Genomic DNA, 15,266 nt, shown 5'->3' with positions numbered 1-15,266 from the left:
TAACAGTGGTCATGGAACATTGTGATGAAAGGGGTCAGGGGGCATTGTGTTGATAGGGATCATGGAGCATTGTGATTACAAGAGCATGGACCATTGTGATGAAAGGGGTACTGGAGCACTGTGAGGAAGGGGGTCATGTATCATTGTGATTACATGGATCATGGAGCATTGTGATGACAAAGGTCATGGAATATTGTAATGAAAGTGGTCATGGAGCACTGTGATGAAACGGGAGATGTGTAATTGTGATGACAATGGCCATGGAGCATTGTGATGAAATAGGTCATGTAGCATTTTGATGAAAGATGTCATGGAGCATTGTGATGAAGCGCACAAGGGAGCATTGTCATGACAAGGGCCATGGAGCATTGTGATGACAAGAATCATGGAGCATTGTGATGACAAGAATCATGGAGCATTGTGATGACAGGGGGCATGGAACATTGTGATGAAATTTGTCCTGCAGCATTGTGATGAAATGCACCATGGAGCACTGTGATAACAGAGGGCATGGAACATTGTGATGAAAGTTGTCCTGAAGCATTGTGATGAAATGCACCATGGAGCATTGTGATAACAGATGCCATGAAGCATTGTGATGACAAAGGCCATGGAGCAGTGTGATGACAGGGGTCATGGGGCATTGTGATGACATGGGGCATTGTGAGGACATGGGGCATGGAGCATTGTGATGAAAATTGTCCTGGAGCATTGTGATGAAAAGCACCATAGAGCATTGTGATGACATGGGCCATGGAGCATTGTGATGACACGGGCATGGACCATTGTGATGACAAGAGATCTGGAACTTTATGATGAGAAGGACATGGAGCATTGTAATGAAAATGGCACTGGAGCATTGTGAGGAATGGCGTCATGGATCACTGGGATGACAGGGGTCATGGAGGTCTGTGATGACAAGGGCCTTGGAGCATTGTCATGACAGGGGTCCTGGGGCATTGTGATGACAGTGGGCATGGAGCATTGTGATGATAAGGGCATGGTGCATTGTAGTAACAGTGGTCATGGAACATTGTGATGAAAGGGGTCAGGGGGCATTGTGTTGATAGGGATCATGAAGCATTGTGATTACAAGAGCATGGACCACTGTGATGAAAGGGGTACTGGAGCATTGTGAGGAAAGGGGTCATGTGTCATTGTGATTACATGGATCATTGTGATGACAAAGGTCATGGAACATTGTGATGAAAGGGGTCATGGAGCACTGTGATTACATGGGCCATGGAGCATTGTGATGACCAAAGCCGTGGAGCATTGTGATGAAAGGGGTCATGGAGCATTGTGATGACAAGGGCATGGAGCATTGTGATGACAAAGGACATGGATCATTGTGATGAATTGGATCATGGATGATTCTGACTAAAACGATCGTGGAGCATTGTGATGACAGGGTTCAGGGAGCATTGTGATCACAATGGCCATGGAGCATTGTGATGACAGGTGTCATGGGGCAATGTAATGAAAGGAGTCATGGAACAATGTGATTACAGGGGCCATGGAGCATTGTGATGAAAAAAGCCATGGAGCACTGTGATAACAGGTGTCATGGAGCATTGTGATGAAAAGGGTCATGGGGAATTGTTTTGACAAGGACCATGGAGCATTGTGATTACAGGGTTCATGGAACATTGTGATGACAAGAATCATGGAGCATTCTGATTACAGGGGGCATGGAGCATTGTGATTAAAAGGATCATGGAGCAGTGTGATGACAATGGTCATGGAGCATTGTGGTTACAGGGGACATGGAGCATTGTGATGAGAGTGGTCATGGAGCATTGTGATGAAAGGGGCAATGGATCAATGTGATTACAGAGATCATGGAGCATTGTGATGACAAGTGTCAAGGAGCATTGTGATGACAGGTGTCCTGGAGCATTGTGATGACAAGGGTCATGAAGCATTGTGATGACAGGTGTCATGGAGCATTGTGATGAAAAGGGTCATGGATCTTTGTGATGACAAGGTTCATGGAACATTGTGATGATAGGGGCATGGAGCATTTTGATGACAATGGTCATGGAAAATTTGATGAAATGGGTCATGCGGGATTGTGATGACAGGCATCATGGAGCATTGTGATGAAAGGGGTCATGGAGCACTATGATTACAGGGCCCATGGAGAATAGTGATGAAAAAAGCCAAGGAGCATTATGATGACAGGGGTCAAGGGGCATTGTGATGAGAGGGGCATGGAACATTGTGATGAAAGATGTCATGGAACACTGTGATTACAGGGTCCTGGGAGCATTGTGATTACAAAGGCCATGGAGCATTGTGAAGAAAGAGGTCATGTAGCATTGTGATGAAAGGTGTCATAGAGAATTGTGATGATAAACACCAGGGAGAATTCTGATGACAAGGGCCATGGAGCATTGTGATGACAAGTGTCATGGAGCACTGTGATGACAAAATCCATGGAACATTTTGATGACAGGGGGCATTGGGCATTGTGATGACAGGGGGCTCGAAGCATGGTGATGAAAATTATGGTGGAGCATTGTGATGAAAGGCACCATGGACCATTGTAATGACAAAGGCCATAGAGCATTGTGATGACAAGGGCCATGGAGCATTATGATGACAAGGGTCATCGAGCATTGTGCTGACAGGGGTCATGTAGCATTCTGATGACACGAGCATGGAGCATTGTGATGACAAGAGATCTGGAGCATTATGATGACAAAGGCATGGAGCAGTATGATTAGAGGGGCAATGGAGCATTGTGATGACAAGGGCATGGTGAATTGTGATGACATGTGGCATGGAGTACTGTGATGAAAGGGGTACTGGAGCATTGTGAGGAAATGAGTCATGGATCATTTTGATGAGAGGGGTCATGAAACTTTGTGATGATAAGTGCCATGGAGCATAGTGATGAAAGGGGTCATGGGGCATTGTGATGACATTTGGCATGGAGCATTGTGATGAAAGGGGTAATGGAGCACTGTGATTACAGGGGCCATGGAGCATTGTGTTGACAAAACCACTGAGCATTGTGATGAAAGGGTTCATGGATCATTGTGATGACAGGGATCATGGAGCATTGTGATGATAGGGGAATGGCACATTGTGATGACAATGGTCATGGAACATTGTAATGAAAGTGGTCATGGAGCACTGTGATGAAAAGGGAGAGGTGTCACTGTGACAACAATGGCCATGGAGCATTGTGATGAAATAGGTCATGTAGCATTTTGATGAAAGATGTCATGGAGCATTGTAATGAACCGCACAAGGGAGCATTGTTATGACAGGGGCATGGAACATTGTGATGAAATTTGTCCTGCAGCATTGTGATGAAATGCACCATGGAGCATTGTGATAACAAATGCCATGGAGCATTGTGATGACAAAGGCCATGGAGCAGTGTGATGACACGGGTCATGGGGCATTGTGATGACATGGGGCATTGTGATGACATGGGGAATGGGGCATTGTGATGAAAATTGTCCTGGAATATTTTGATGAAAAGCACCATAGAGCATTGTGATGACATGGGCATGGACCATTGTGATGACAAGAGATCTGGAACTTTATGATGACAAGGGCATGGAGCATTGTGACTACAGGGGCCATGGAGCATTGTGATGACAAAGGCATGGTGCATTGTGATGACAAGTGGCATGGAGCATTGTAATGAAAATGGTACTGGAGCATTGTGAGGAATGGCGTCATGGATCACTGGGATGACAGGGGTCATGGAGGTTTGTGATGACAAGGGCCATGGAGCTTTGTGATGACAGGGGTCATGGGGCGTTGTGATGACAGTGGGCATGGAGCATTGTGATGATAAGTGCATGGTGCATTGTAGTAACAGTGGTCATGGAACATTGTGATGAAAGGGGTCAGGGGACATTGTGTTGATAGGGATCATGGAGCATTGTGATTACAAGAGCATGGACCATTGTGATGAAAGGGGTACTGGAGCATTGTGAGGAAAGGGGTCATGTATCATTGTGATTACATGTATCATGGAGCATTGTGATGACAAAGGTCATGGAACGTTGTGATGAAAGGGGTCATGGCGCACTCTGCTGACAGGGGCCAAGGAGCATTGTGATGACCAAAGCCGTGGAGCATTATTATGAAAGGTTTCATGGAGCATTGTGATGACAAGGGCATGGAGCATTGTAATGACAAATGGCATGGAGGACTGTGATGACAAAGGGCATGGATCATTGTGATGAATGGGATCATGGATGATTCTGACTACAATGATCGTGGAGCATTGTGATGACACGGTTCATGGAGCATTGTGATGACAGGTGCCATGGGGCAATATAATGAAAGGGGTCATGGAACAATGTGATTAGAGGGGCCATGGAGCATTGTGATGAAAAAAGCCATGGAGCACTCTGATAACAGGTGTCATGGAGCATTGTGATGACAAGAATCATGGAGCATTCTGATTATAGGGGCCATGGAGCGTGGTGATGACAAAGGCCATGGAGCAATGTGATGACAGGGTCATGGGGCATTGTGATGAAAGGGGTCAAGGTGCACTGTGATTACAGGCGTCATGGAACATTTTTATAACAAACCATGGAGCATTGTGATGAAAGGGGTCATGGATCATTCCGATGACAGGGGTCATGGAGCATTGTGATGATAAGGGTATGGTGCACTGTGATGACAATGGTCATGGAACATTGTAATGAAAGTGGTCATGGAGCACTGTGATGAAAAGGGAGAGGTGTCATTGTGATGACAATGGCCATGGAGCATTGTGATGAAATAGGTCATGTAGCATTTTGATGAAAGATGTCATGGAGCATTGTGATGAAATGCACAAGGGAGCATTGTGATGACAAAGGCCATGGAGCTTTGTGATGACAAGTGTCATGGAGCATTGTGATGACAGGGGGAACAGAACATTGTGATGAAAGTTGTCGTGCAGCATTCTGATGAAATGCACCATGGAGCACTGTGATAACAAATGCCATGGAGCATTGTGATGACAAAGGCCATGGAGCAGTGTGATGACAGGGGTCATGGGGCATTGTGATGACATGGGGCATTGTGATGACATAGGTCATGGGGCATTGTGATGACAGGGGTCATGGAATATTGTGATGAAAGACGTATTGGAGCATTTTGAAGAAAGGTGTCATGGACCATTGTGATTACTGCGATCATGGAACATTGTGATGACCAGGGTCATGGAGCATTGTGATAGCAGGGCAAATGGAGCATTGTGATCACAAGGACCATGTAGTATTGTGATGACATGTTTCATGGGGCATTGTGATGTCAGGTGCATGGAGCATTGTGATGAAAGGGGTCATAGGGAATTGTAATGACAACGGCCATGGAGCATTGTGATGAAAGGGGTCATGGAGCATTTTGATGACAAGGGCATGGAGCAATGTGATGACAAATGCTATGGAGCATTGTGATGAAACTGGTACTGGAGCATTGTGATGAGAGGGGTCATGGATCATTGTGATTACAGGGTTCATGGAGCATTTTGATGACAAGAATCATGGAGCATTCTGATTACAGGGGTCATGGAGCATTGTGATGACAGGGGTCATGGAGCATTGTGATGATAGGGTTATGGAGAATTGTGATGACAATTGTCATGGAGCATTGTGATGAAAGGGGTCATGGAACATTGAGGTGAAATGGATCATGGGACATTGTGATGACAAGTGCCATGGAGCATACTGATGACAAAGGCCCTGGAGCATTCTGATGACACAGGCATGGAGCATTGTGATGAAAAGTGGTCGGGAACATTGCCATGACAAGGGCATGGAGCATTGTGATTTCAGGGGCCATAGAGCATTGTGATGACAAGGGCATGTAGAATTGTGATGAATGGGGTCATGGATCAGTGTGACTACAGCGATCATGGAGCATTGTGATGACAAAGGTCATGCAGCATTGTGATCACAATGGCCATGGAGCATTGTGATGACAGGTGTCATGGGGCAATGTGATGAAAAGGGTCATGGAACAATGTGATGAAAAAAGCCATGGTGCATTGTGATGAAAAAAGCCATGGTGCATTGTGATGACAGGTCTCATGGAGCCTTGTGATGAATAGGGTCATGGAGAATTGTAATGCCATGGGCCATGGAGCATTGTGATGAAAGGTGTGAGCGAGGATTCTGATGAAAGTGGTCATTGAGCATTGTGATGAAAAGGGCCATGGAGCATTGTGATGACAATTATCATGGAAAATGGTGATGAAAGGGGTCATGGATCAATGCGATGATAGGGGTCATGGAGCATTGTGATGAAAGAGATATTGGGGAATTGTAATGACAAGGGCTATGGAGAATTGTGATGACAGGGGCCATTGGGCCTCGTGATGACAGGGGTCATGGAGCATTGTGATGAAAGGGGTCATGGATCAGTGTGACTACAGGGATCATGGAGCATTGTGGTGACATGGGTCATGGAACATTGTGATGACAGGGGTCATGGAGCATTGTGATGACAAGGGCCATGGAGTATTGTGATGATAGGGGCCATTGGGCCTTGTGATGACAGGGGTCATGGAGCATTGTGATGAAAGGGGTCATGGAGCACTCTGATTACAGGGGTCATGGAGCATGGTGATGACAAATGCCATGGAGCATTCTGATGACAGATGTCAAGGAGCAATGTGATGAATTGGGTCCTGGATCATAGCGATGACATGGGTCATGGAACATTGTGATGAAATAGGTCATGGGGCATTGTGATGAGAGGGTGCATGGAATATTGTGATGAAAGTGGTCAAGGAGCATTGTGATGACAGTGCTCAGTGAACATTGTGATGACAGGGTCATGGAGCCTTGTGATTACTGGATTCATGGAGCATTGTGATCACAAGGACCATGTAGTATTGTGATGACAGGTGTAATGGGACATTGTGATTTCAGGGGCATGGAGCATTGTGATGAAAGGTGTCATGGAGCATTGTGATGAAATGGGTCATAGGGAATTGTAATGACAAGGGCCATGGAGCATTGTGATGAAAGGTGTCAGGGAGGATTGTGATGACAGGGGACATTGAACACTGTGATGAAAGTGGTCTTGGAGCATTGTGATGGCTGGGGTCATGGAGCATTGTGATGACAGGCGTCATGACGCATTGTGATGACAGTGGTCATGGGGCATTGTGATGACAGTGGTCATGGGGCATTGTGATGACATTGGTCATGGAGCATTGTGATGACAGTGTCCTGGAACATTGTGATGACACGGTTCTTGGAGCATTGTGATGACAAGGGTCATGGCGAATTTTGATGACAGGTGTCATGGGGCATTGTGATTACAGTAGTCATCTTGAATTGTGATGAAAGGTATAATGGAGCACTGTGATGAAAGGGGCCATGGAGCATTGTGATGAGAGGGGACATGGAGCATTGTGATGACATGGGCAGGGAACGTTGTCATGACAGTCATCATGGAGCATTGTGATGAGAAGTGTCATAGAACACTGTGTTAACAGGGATCATGGAGCATTTTGATTAGAGGGGCCTTGGAGCATTGTGATGACAGGCTTCATGAGACATTGTGATGACAGTGGTCATGGAGCATTGTAATGAAAGGGGTCATGGAGCACTGTGATTACCGGGGCCAGGGAGCATTGTGATGACAAGGGCCATGGCAAATTGTGATGACAGGTGTCATGGGACATTGTGATGACACCATCATGGAGCATTATGATGACAAGAGTTCTGGAGCATTGTGATGACAAGGGCATGGAATATTGTGATTACAGGGGCCATGGAGCATTGTGATGACAACAGCATGGAGCACTGTGATGACAAGTGTCATAGAACATTGTGATGACAAAGGCCATGGAGCATTGTGATGACAGGCGTCATGGGCCATTGTGATGAGAGGGGGCATGGAGCATTGTGATGAAAATGGTCCTGGAGCACTGTGATGACAGCGATCACAGACAATTGTGATGACAGGGATCATGCAGCATTGTGATGACAAGGGTCATGGAGCATGGTGATGACAAGGGCATAGAACATTATGAATACAGGGGCCATGGAGCATTGTGATGACAAGGGCAGTGAACATTGTGAGGACAGGGGTCACTGAGCATTGGGATGACAGGGGTCATTGAGCATTGTGATGAAAGGGGCCATGGAGCATTGTGATGACAGGCGCCATGGATCAGTGTGATGACAAGGGCATGGAACATTATGAATACAGGGGCCATGGAGCATTGTGATGACAAGGGCAGTGAACATTGTGAGGACAGGTGTCACTGAGCATTGGGATGACAGGGTTCATTGAGCATTGTGATGAAAGGGGCCATGGAACATTGTGATGACAGGCGCCATGGATCATTGTGATGACAGTGGTCATGGAGCATTGTGATGAAAGGGATCATGGAGCAATGTGATTACAGGGGCCTTGGAGCATTGTGAATACATAGGCCATGGAGCATTTTGATGACAGGGGTCATGGAGCATTGTGATGAAAACGGTCATGGATCATTGTGATGACAAGTGTCCTGGAAAATTGTTATGAAACGGTTCATGGAGCATTGTGATGACAAGGGCCATGGCGAATTGTGATGACAGGGGCCATGGAGCAGCGTGATGACAACAGTTTGGAGCATTGTGATGACAAGGGCCATGGAGAATTGTGATGACACAGGTCATGGGGCATTGTGATGACTGGGGGCATTGGGCATTGTGATGACAGGGGGCATAGAGCACTGTGATGAAATTTCTTCTGCAACATTGTGATGAAAAGCACCATGGAGCATTGTGATGACAAGCGTCATGGAGAATTGTGATGACATGTTTCATGGAGCATTGTGATAACACGGTCATGGAACATTGTGATGACAAGAATTCTGGAGCACTGTGATGAAATGGTCATGGAGCATTGTGATTACAGGGGACATGGAGCATTGTGATGACAAAGGCCTTGGAGCATTGTGATGAAAAGTGTCATGGAGCATTTTGATGACAAATGTTCTGGAGCATGGTGATGACAAGGGCATGGATCATTGTGATTACAGGGGCCATGGAGCATTGTGATGACAAGGGCAGGGATCATTGTGATGACATGAGCTCTGGCACATTGTGATCACAAGGACATCGAGCACTGTGATTACTGCGACCGTGGAACATTGTGATGACAGGGGCATAGAATATTGTGAAGAAAGTGGTACTGGAGCATTGTGATGAAAGTTGTCATGGATCATTGTGATTACAGGGATCCTGGAGCATTGTGACCACAAGTGTCGTGGAGCATTGTGCTGAAAAGGGCCATGGAGCATTGTGATGACAGGTGTCCTGGGATATTGTAATGACAGATGTCGTGGAGCATTATGATGACTGGGGTCATGGAGCATATGTTGAAAGGGTCATGGAGCATTGTGATGACAAGGACCATGGAGCGTTGTGATGAAAATGGTCACGGAGCATTTTGATGACAGGAGGCATGGAGCATTTTGAAAAAAGGGTACTGGATAATTGTGATGAAAGGGGTCATGGATTATTCTGATGACAGGAATCATGGAGCACTGTGATGACAAGGGTCATGGAGCACTGTGATGACAGTGGTTGGAGCATTGTGATGACAATAGCCATGGAGCACTGTGATGACAAGGGTCATGGGGCACTGTGATGACAGGCGTCATGAAACATTGTGGTGAAAGGGGATGGGGACACCGTGGAGATTCCAGCACTGACACTGTTCGTAACTTTGGCCCTGACAATACTCCTAACTCAGGCACTGACACTCTCCATAACTAAGGCCCTGATACTACTCCCAACTCAGGCACTGACACTGTCTCTAACTAAGGTCCTGACACTACTCCCAACACAGACACTGAGAGTGTCCCTAACTAAGGCTATGACGCTACTCCCAACACAGGCACTGAAGCTGTCCCTAACTAAGGCCTTGACACTACTCTTAACTCAGGCTCTCACACTGTCCCTACCAAAGACCCTAACACTAATCCCAACTCAGACATAGACACTCTCCCTAAAAAAGTCCCTGACACTATTCCCATATCAGCCACTGACACTGTCCCTAACTAAGGCTTTGATACTACTCTTAATTAAGGACCTGACACTGTCCCTTACAAAGACACTGACACTATTCACAACTCAGGCAATGAAGCTGTCCCTAACTAAGGCAATGAAATTACTACCAACATAGGCACTGACACAGTCCCTAACTAGGCCCTGACACTCTTCCCAACTCAGACACTGACGCTGTCCCTAACTAAAGCAGTGACATTATTCTCAACTCAGGCACTGAAGCTGTCCCTAACTAAGGCTCTGACACTACTCCCAACTCAGGCACTGACAATGTCCCTTACTAATGCCCTGACATTACTCCCAACACAGGCAATGACACTGTCGCTAACTAAGGCACTGACAGAACTCACAACTCAATCGCTGACACTGTCCCTAACTACTGCTCTAACACTACGCCTCACACAGGCCATGACACTATTCCTAACACAGTCACTGACACGGTCCCTAACTAAGGCCCTGAGACTACTCTTAATTCACGCCCTGACACTATCCCTAACTAAGGCCCTCACAATAATCCCAACTCAGGCACTGAAGCTGTCCCTAACTAAGGCCCTGACACTACTCCTAACTCTGGCACTGACACTGTCCGTAACTAAGGCCCTGACAATACTCCCAACTCAGACACTGACATTTTGCCTAATTAGGGCCCTGACACTACTCCCAACTCAGGCACTGACACTGTCCCTAACTAAGACCCTGACACTACTCACAACTCAGGCACTGACGCTGTCCCTAACTAAGGCTCTAACACTACTCTCAACTCAGGCACTGACACTGACCCTTACTAATGTCCTGGCACTTCTCCCAATTCAGGCACTGACATTGCCCCTAACAAAAGCCCTGACACTACTCCCAACATAGGCACTGACACTGTCCCTAAGTAAGGCCCTGACATTACTCCCAACTCAGGCACTGACACTATCCCTAACTAATGCCTTGACATTACTCTTACCTCAGGCCCTGACACTGTCCCTAGCAAAGACCCTGACCCTACTCCCAACTCAGGCACTGACACTGTCCCTAAGTAAGGCCCTGACATTACTCCCAACTCAGGCCCTGACACTGTCCCTAACTACCACTATCTCACTACTCCTAACACAAGCCCTGACACTATTCCTAACTCAGTCACTGACACTGTCCCTATCTAAGGCCCTGACACTACTCCCATCTCAGGCACTGAAACGGTGCCTAAATAAGGCCCTGACACTATTCTCAACTCAGGCTCTGACATTTTCCCTAACAACGGCCCTGACAATACTCCCACATCACGCACTGAAGCTGTCACTATCTAGAGGCGCTGACACTACTCCCAGCTCAGGTACTGACGCTGTCCCTAATGCCCTGACACTACTCCCATCTCAGGCACTGACACTGTCCATAACTAAGGCTCTGTCACTACTCCCAACTCAGGCACTGAAGTTGTCCCTAACAAAGGCCCTGACACTACTCTCAACCTAGGCACTGACACTGTCCCTAACTAGGCCCTGACAGTACTCTGAACTCAGGCACTGACACTGTCTCTATCTACCGCTCTCACACTACTCCGAACTCAAGCCCTGACATTATTACAAACTCAGTCACTGACACTGCCCCCAACAAAGGCCCTGAGACTACTCTTAACTCAGGCCCTGACACTGTCCCTAATTAAGGCCCTGACACTACTCCCACTCAGGCACTGACACTGTGTCTAACTAAGGTCCTGACTCTACTCCCACCTCACGCGCTGAAGCTGTCCCTATCTAAGGCGCTGACACTACTCCCAACTCAGGCACTGCCACTCTCCCTAACATAGGCCCTGACATTACTCCCAACTCAGACACTGACACTGTCCCTATCTAAGGTGCTGACACTACTCCCAACTCAGGCACTGACTCTGTCCCTAACTAAGGTCGTGACACTGTTCCTAACTCAGGTCCTTAAAATATCCGTAACTAAGGCCCTGACACTACTCCTAACTCAGGTGCTGATACAATAACTAATGAAGGTACCGATGCTACTCCTAATTCAGGCTCTGACACTGTCCCTACAGACAGCTCTCACGCTACTCCTAACTCAGGCCCTAACACTACTCCTAACTCAGACACTGACACTGTCCCAAACTAAGACCCTGACACTACTCCCAATCAGACATTGACGCTGTCCCTGACTATAGCTCTGACACTATTCCCAACTCAGTCACTGACAGTTTCGCTAACTAAGGTCCTGACACTACTCACAACTCAGGCCCTGACACTGTCCCTAACTACCACTCTCACACTACTCCTAACTCAGGCCCTGACACTATTCCTAACACAGTCACTGACACTGTCCTTAACTAAGGCCCTGACACTACTCCCACCTCAAACACTGACACTCTCCCTATCTAAGGCGTTGACTCTACTCCCAACTCAGGCACTGCCACTGTCTCTAACGTAGGCCCTGACACTTCTCCTAACTCAGGCACTGACACTCTCCTTAGCTAAAGCCCTGAGACTACTCCTACCTCAGACCCTGACACTGTCCCTATCTAAGACTCTGACACTACTCCCAACTCAGGCACTGACACTGTCCCTAACTAAGGCTCTGACACTACTCCTAACTCAGGCACTTACGCTGTCCGTAACTAAGGACCTGACAGTACTCTTAACTCAGGCGCTGATACAATAACTAACGAAGGCACTGATGCTACTCCTAACTCAAGCCCTGACACTGTCCGTACAGACAGCTCTCACACTACTCCTAACTCAGGCCCTGAAACTACTTCCAACTCTGGCACTGACACTGTCCCTAAGTAAGGCCCTGACATTACTCCCAACCTACGCACTGACACTCTCCCTAACTAAGGCCCTGACACTACTCCTAACTCAGGCCCTGACACTGTCCCTAACATATGCCCTGACACTACTCCTAACTCAGGCGCTGACACTCTCCCTATCTAAGGTCCTGACACTGTCTCTAAATGATGCCCGGAATCGGTCCCTAATATAGGCCCTGCTGCCGGCAATGAATAAAATCCTGACACTATCCTGAGCTAATATCCTGCCGCATTTCTAACCAAGGTCCAGACACTGTCCTTAAGAAAGTCCTGTCGCTGTCCCTAAGTGAAGACCTGAGGCTGTCCCTAACTCAGGCCCTGAAGCTTTCCCTAACTGAGGCTTTGACGCTGTGACTAACTCAGGCCCTGTTCATGTCTTTAACTAAGACCCTAATGCTGATCCAACAAAGACTGTGAGGCTGCTACTAAGTCATTCCCTGACAGTGTCCCCAGCTAAGTGCCTGACTCTAGGCCTCACTCAGGCCTTGTCACTCTCCCTAAGTCAGGCTCCAATGCTATCCTTACCTGAAGTCCTGACACTGGTTCTAAATTAGGCCCTGATACTCTCAGTAACTAATGTCTTGACACTATCCTTATGTCATATCCTGACATGATCCCTAGCCTTTACCCTAACCCTGTCCCTAGCTAATGTCTTGCCTCTTATGCTAACTAAAGCCCTTATGCTGTGCCTACCTCAGGCACTGAATTTAGTCCCAAGGCACCTACACTGTCCCTAACTAAAACCCTAACACTATTACTAACTCAGGCCCTGACCCTGTATCTAACAGAGGCCCTGATGTTAGTCCTAACTAAATCCTTGACACTGTCCCAAATAAGGCCCTGCTGCTGTCAATATCTAAAGTCCTGACAGTATCCTGAGCTAATTTCCTGACCCATCTCTTACCAAGGTTCTGAAACTGTCCCTAAGTAAACCCTGACGCTGTCCCTAACTGAGGCCCTGAGGCTGTCCCAAACAGAGGCCCTGATAATGTCTTTAACAAAGCCCCTGAGGCTGATCTTACTGAGGCAATTATGATGCTCCTACGTCATGCCCTGACACTGTCCCTAGCTAAGGCCCTGACTATAGGCCTCACTCAGGCTCTGTCGATCTCCCTATGTCAGGCTCTGACGCTGTCCCTACCCGAAGCCCTGACACTCACTGGTCCTAAATTAGGCCCTGATGCTCTAAGTAACTAAGGTCTTGACACTATCCCTAGGTCATTTCCTGACACTATCCCTAGACCTTAACCTAACCTTCTCTTTAGCTAATGTCGAGATTAGCTAAAGAGATTCTTGAGGATGAGATTCTTTCATCTTGTGAATATAGTTTTCTTAAAAAAATAATTTTTATAGTTTTACTAACTTTAAACAAAGTGTACTCACTTTCTGTGGAATATTCCTTCAGAGGATCCTGCATGGTGCACCTCTGCATCAGCTTGTGTTGGCATTCAGGTTGCTTTCAGATTTGGCTCCTCTTATGCTAACTAAATCCCTGATGCTGTCCCTAACTAAGGCCCTGAAATTACTCCCAAGCCCGTGAACCTGTCCGTAACTGAGGCCTGGAAGCTCGCCCTAACTCAGGCCCTGACACTGTCCCTAACTAAGGCCCTGACACTACACCTAACTCAGTCACTGACACTGTACCTAACAAAGGCTCTGATGCTAGTCCTAATTTTGGCCCTGACACTGTGTCTAACTGAGGTCCTGCTGCCGTCAATATCTGAAGTACTGATATTATCCTGAGCTGATATCCTGACCCATGTCTTACCAAGATTCTGAAATTTTCCCAAAGTAAGCCCTGACGCTGTCCCTAAGTGAGGCCCTGAGGCTGTCCCTAACAGAGGCCCTGATAATGTCTTTAACGAAGACCCTAATGCTGATCCTACAGAGGCCTCTGTCTACTCCTATGTCATGCCCTGACACTGTCCCTAACTCAGGCCCTAAAGACAGGCCTCACTCAGGCCCTGTTGCTGTACATTAGTTAGGCTCTGACGCTGTCCGTACATCAAGCCCTGCCACTGGTCCTGATCAAGGCCCTGACACTGGTCGTAACTATGGTCCTGATGCTCTCAATAACTAAGGTCTTCACGCTCTCCCTAGGTCATTTCCTGAGACTTTCCCTGGCCTGGAACCTGACTGTCCCTAGCTAATGTCCTGCATCTTATCCTAACTGAAACCCTAATACTCTCCCTATCTAAGGCCTTGACTAGTCCTAACTAAGGCCTTGACACTGTCTCTAACTGAGGCCCGGAATCTGTCCCTAATATAGGCCCTGCTGCCAGCAATAACTAAAATCCTGACACTCTCCTGAGCTAATATCCTGACCCATTTCTAACCAAAGTCCTGACAGTGTCCCTAAAAAATCCCTGTCACTGTCCCTAAGTTAAGACCTGAGGCTGTTCCTAACTCAGGCCCTGAAGCTATTCCTAACTGAG

The 15,266-nt window shown here is 47.2% G+C and overlaps 1 long non-coding RNA gene across 2 annotated transcripts in view; it reads left to right on the top strand.

Annotated features, from left to right (window-relative positions):
• LOC309667434 overlaps nucleotides 1-7,555 on the top strand; it is a 74,172-nt gene extending 66,617 nt beyond the window's left edge. For both annotated transcript variants that reach the window (XR_014267772.1, XR_014267773.1), the window contains exon 3: nucleotides 7,494-7,555. This is a non-coding gene — a long non-coding RNA (uncharacterized lncRNA). The remainder of the gene's footprint in view (nucleotides 1-7,493) is intronic.
• Nucleotides 7,556-15,266: the final 7,711 nt, after the last annotated feature.

This window comes from Balaenoptera physalus (assembly GCF_965194825.1).
Source record: "Balaenoptera physalus genome assembly, chromosome: 9".
NCBI lineage: Eukaryota > Metazoa > Chordata > Mammalia > Artiodactyla > Balaenopteridae > Balaenoptera > Balaenoptera physalus.
Note: the sequence above shows the minus strand (reverse complement) of the source record. Positions and strands in the feature narration are given on the sequence as shown.